General features: G+C 39.1%; 1 pseudogene; it reads right to left on the minus strand.

Annotated features, from left to right (window-relative positions):
* Positions 1-4,165: 4,165 nt before the first annotated feature.
* On the minus strand, positions 4,166-4,904 carry LOC147627349 (uncharacterized; annotated as a pseudogene).
* Positions 4,905-5,770: the final 866 nt, after the last annotated feature.

Raw genomic sequence — 5,770 nt, forward strand, 5'->3', positions numbered from 1 at the left:
TTTTAAATTTGGCATGCACTCACCATTGTAAGTGACAAATCGTTCCATCCAGCTCTTGAGAAAACACAGCTGAGGAGTGTCATGTGTACTAAATGGGTGAATTTTGAATTTGGCATGCACTCACCATTGTAAGTGACAAATCGTTCCATCCAGCTCTTGAGAAAACACAGCTAAGGAGTGTCACGTGTACTAAATGAGTACCGTGAATCTTCTTCCACCCGTTGCAACCGCTTTAAGATCTTTTGTATCCGCTGATTGCTTAAACAAAACACTTGAAGAACACTTTCGACACACAATCGTGCCGGAAGCTGTATATTTTATCTTCTCTCCAGACCTTAATAAAAAACCATGTAATGTTGTATTCTGTTGAGCACGTTTTAAAGCAAAAGAAGTTTTCACATTCCTGCTTAATTTTTCTGAATCCAAGTGTCCTAAAGCAGTTTTTTTTACAACAATACACCCTACATGCCTCTCTCAATGCATTGCGATGCAAAAACTTGTCTTTTCTTCTCAAGGGAGCGGTTGTCTCCACACGAATAGGCTGAACTAATGATGGAGAAACTGGAACATCGGTATCAAAATTTGATAAATTAGCAAACAGTGGGCTTGTAACATCATCATCACTGATAGATTGGCTCAGACTTTTAAGAGTGAGTACGAATACAGGCACTTGAAAAGAGCAAAATGAGCTTGAGAGAGAATTTTGTTGCCCTGCCATGACTAGGAACTTCAAACCTCTAAGTTTCTCTAAAAAACAATGGTCTAAGCTACAAAGTGGAGTGTAATCTCAAATCCAAATAACTTACTTTTAATGGTTGGATTCAAAAATAATAATATTAATTTAAATATTAAAAATTATTAATTATTATAAAAAATGGGACTTAAAAGATGAGAAGACGTCCTTTTTAGACACACATTCCAAGGGTTTGCCGCCAAGAGAGCCACAAGAGTGTTTTTCTGAATTTGGAGCATTTTTCTTGAGTTTAATTCTGTATGTGCTAGAATAGATTTAGACACTTGTAGTTTCAAACAATTTTTGGTATTTAAATCCTCATTGGGGGTGTTCAAGGATTTCTAGGTTTTGAGAGTGTTTTGAACAACGTTTGTTTGTATTCAAAACAAGCATCACAAATTTTTTTGAGGAGCTTGCGTTTTGAGATTGGTTTAAAAAATTGGTCAAATGTTGTCACTATTGAAGCATTTATAGGAATTGTCTCGTAATTAGACTTGTTTTTTTAATCAATGAAGATTAATTTAATCATGACATTGAAGTTGTGCGGTAAAAGTAGTTATATTTTGCTTTCTAGTAACGATAGCAATAATTTTGTATTAAAAGTGAAGCTCTTTGTTGTGAGTCTCTAATGCAACTTTTGTGTCATGTCTTTTTGTTTGACATATTCTAAGATTTTGTAGTTGATAGGCTTGTACTTAGACATCAAATAGTGGAAAATATGGCAAAGTTTTAATTTAGCGAATGAATCACTTGCAAGTATGTTTTAAGTTAAGCAAAAAAGTCTCTTTTTAAAGTTCTACTTTATTGGGCACGTCAAAGATTCTTTTGGTTCTAGATTTGGATTGTTTTTAAAGGATTTTTTTGGTCTCTCAAAACTACAACTCACGACCGATTGCATTTTCAAATGGCTGGGTGTTCTATGCACAGTTGTCAGTGTACTTGCTTTATACTATCAGCCTGTGTTCTTTGGCTAGTTTCTCAGGTCCCACCAGTCAGCTCCTATCGGCGGACGCTCAACACCTAGCATGCCCAATGGCTCTCGTTAGCAGCTGCCTTAGAGAGGTTGATTGGATGGTGGGGGTGCCTGATGTTGGCTTGACTGGGACGACCCTTTATTTTGGTGCTAATACTTGTCTGCTTCTTGTGGACCACATCCTAAGCCTTACCTTGTTGTCGACAGAAAGCCTTCAAATAGAAAACATTATATGTGCAAACATAAAGAGACAAAGGATACCATTGAATTCATTGCTTCATCATGTTGTGTACAATGTGCATAATCCATGCATGAGAGGAAAGAGGTGGGAATCAAGAGGGCAGAGCCACCCAACACACCTCCTCACACCTCCATATATGAATGTCCCTAAAGTGCTAAGGGTGAGTGCACACGCGTCAACACCTGGCACACCCGATGGAGTCAGCATCGCTATAATAGTTGAACCCACTCCAAGGTTACCATATGTGACTGCCTTATTATAGTATAGAAATTAGTCTTCTGACCTACACATTACAGTGTATCATCATAGTTTATGTGTGTGCAAAGTACATACATAAATTTTTGGCAACATGCTAGGACAGGGAACCCATCAAATATAATGTCAACCATACATGATCATATAAAATGAAAACATAAAACTATGTATCAAATGATCATGTCCCCACTCCACTAGCATGGAGTGGATACGTCATAGGCATAGCACGCCTATCCATAAAAAGAAACATCGATAAAGAACCACTAGCATAGCTGGATCATAAGTGTTGAAATTAGAGCAATGTGATGAGCTATTGTGGATCAAATACTAGAATCAACAAAGTGATTAGATAATTAACAAAGCGATTAGATAATAATTAAGATGTAATTAGCAAATAAAGTGATTAGATAATTAGCAAAGTGATTAGATAATAATTAAGATGTAATTAGTAAATAGCTTAATGTAGGCATGGATAATCAAAAACAGCAAATTCTCATTAGGCCAATGCCTCAATTTATAGAGTTTACATCCAAGCATCAAATCCCACTGGTTTCTCCTTGATTCACTCCACCTCTCCCAGAATATCTCCACACTTCCTAAATCTTCTCATGCTACCCTTTATTCTCTCCCAGTAGATTCTTCTCACCTTTTCACAGGTTCTTTCACATTTACACATTCTCTTTTATAGCCTCTAACCAAGGGCTTGTTCCCGCACACACCCTATTCACTTGTATATTTCAACACCTCCCCTCAAGTGAATACTCTCTAGCACACCTGGACCCTATACCAAGTTTCTCTCTTACTTGATAGTCCGAGCGACCAGTGCCTAGCACACCTCCCCTCAAGTTAACTTAGCACACCTGGACCCTGTACCAAATTTCTCTCTTACTTGATAGCCCGTGACCAGTGCCTCAAGTCCCTAACTCATAGTCCTTGACACTCTCTCTCTCTATGTGTCCAAGGCTTACTACAAGGGCCCGCTGTCGTGACGTGGATGGTGTTGCTGGGAAAGTGCGAGACTTCTAGCTGTGAGAGTAGCTTCTAATCCCAACAAGGAAACTCACACACATAACTCTCCAAGGAGCATAAGACATCTCCATTTTTGATGACATATACATGTGCCAAATCACTTCAATACATCCCCAAATTCAGCCTGATGATTGCACATAAATTGTGTATCCAGAGCGTGTCCAGTTCCAAGCATAGATTTCCTGACTTCTTTTTCCAAATGCCTCAAACCAATCACATGTAGGCACAACATAATCTTCAAAAAATTCCCATATACATGTGACCATTCACATCACATATATCAAGTGATACCAATTTCATCATTTCAAGGTGTCTCTTTATCTCCTGAAAACCTGCTTTTAGATTCCAACAACTCACAAGCAAAAGATGACATATGGCATATCTATAACATACTCATGTGATTTTAGGAAACTCCATGTCTAGCATTCCAAAATCCAATCGAGTAGAAAATAAAACCCAAATTCCAGGAATCTTATTGTATTTTGACACTTTCTTATTCCAAGATTCTCCAAAACCAAACCCTTCTCATTCTCCAAAACCTTAAAGGTTTTATAAGCTATACGATTTTTCAAATCGTAAGTAATAATAAACAAAAATAAAATTCACTTATTTGAAAGTTTAAAAAAAACAAATTTTTCTTTGATTTTTGCTATTCCCCATACGGTTGCTTCACTGCCGACTGCGCAAGGAATAGAATACATATGATGTGATGATCATCTCCTTTGATAGTACTCAATTCACTCTTTAATTCTAACCCCAAGAAGCTCTACATAGTAGCCGCCGTTTTGATTTTAAAATCCCTGGTTAGATGACGCTCTGCTTCTCATTTTCTGCACACACCCTGTCGATATGCGCCCCCTTTCTGGTTTTTCTCTCTTTCCCCGTAAGGAATTTGGGCGCGCATCCCTTTTGCAGCTATATTATCGAAATTTCCCTAGTTCCCAATACACTGCGCCACCTTTTTTGTAGCTTTAAATTCAGATATCTCCTTTTTTTTATATTGCCACGTAAGCTGCCACGTAAGGATAGCATGTGGCAGAGCATAGCCCTCGTAGATAGGAACGGTATGCGTAACACCATCACCCGAATCCAGCACAATACCCTTGTAGATAGGATAGCCCTCGTAGATAGGAACGGTATGCATAACACCATCACCCGAATCCAGCACAATACCTGTTGTCCTTCCACTGGCATACAATGAAAGCACAGCCTGGATAGCAACATACGTAGCTGGTGCATTGAATGTATCGAACCTGATTTGAGTCATCTTCTCTCGATTAGCTTTTGGATTGAGAGGAGCTTCAGTGAGCAAGATTGGATGCTCTTCAGGAGCAACTCGAAGCTCATTAAAGAGTGTATGGTGCCAAATCTTTTCCATGTCATCCTAGTTGGTTACGATACTATGCTCAATAGGATATTTCAAGGTCAATATTCCCCACTTAGATTGGACCTCATCACCAACATATGCATCTTTCTGTCCCATACCCACCATAACACCAGTGCGCCGAGAACGACCCACAATACTAGGAAACACTGCCCTAGGAGCATCATCTCCAGCAAACCCACCAGAGCCTCCTTGATCTGCTCATTCCGAATAAGAACAGGAATCATGGTATCCCAAGACACGATATCTCAAAAGGGCATTCTTGAAAACCAAACCTTATATCATACATGCTCTCACATTTCCATACATGTCGAGAAGGGTGTTCCCTACTACAAGGTCTACCATAAGCATAAAGCTCCATAATTCACACCACACTTATGTACAGAAGCTTCGAGACCTGACTCAGCCTCATCTCATCTTATTGAACCTCATTTACAATATGAACATATGTACTTAGGCATCATATAATGACTCAAGTCATGACACTTAATCTCATGCATCTGGATTTGCATTTAATGGGCTCATATGCATGGTTTCACACCATAGACGTGCCATGGCACGACATCCACCCCCTCTAAACTTGCACATCCTCTGGTATGTGCCAAATCATCATCAAGATCCACATATAACTGGATGTCATCTTCATCTTCTACATTACCAGGAAGATCATCCACTTCGTCTTCAACCATATCCATACTATCACTGTCAAGCCTTTCATCCTGAGTCTCCTGTGAATCAAAAGGATCACTGTCATGCCTTCTTTTAAACATCTTGATTCTTTTACCTGCCACAAGATTCTTTATCTCTGTTCCATCAAGCTCACATAGGGTATACGTGGCATTTCCATGCACATGCTTGACAATGTAAGGGCCAAACCATCTTTTTGCAAATTTTCTTTGAACAGTGAACTGGTTATCAAGGCTACTATCATACACTAGGATCCAATCACCTTCTTCAATAGGTTTTGGCCGGAGTCTGTGTCTTCTATCAAATCTTTCTTTATTTTTCAACCTTGCATCTTTCAAACGAGCTTTAGCAAGCTCTACATCTTCAGGCCTCCTCTCCAGCTGCCTTATTCGCAATGCAAGGAGGTCTTCCTTGTTCAATCCTTTCACCCAGGGTAATACATTCCAAGTCGCATTAGGGAAAAACGGA

This window comes from Cibotium barometz, chromosome 21 (genome assembly GCF_041138505.1).
Source record: "Cibotium barometz isolate CiBa-2024 chromosome 21, ASM4113850v1, whole genome shotgun sequence".
Taxonomy (NCBI): Eukaryota; Viridiplantae; Streptophyta; class Polypodiopsida; order Cyatheales; family Cibotiaceae; genus Cibotium; species Cibotium barometz.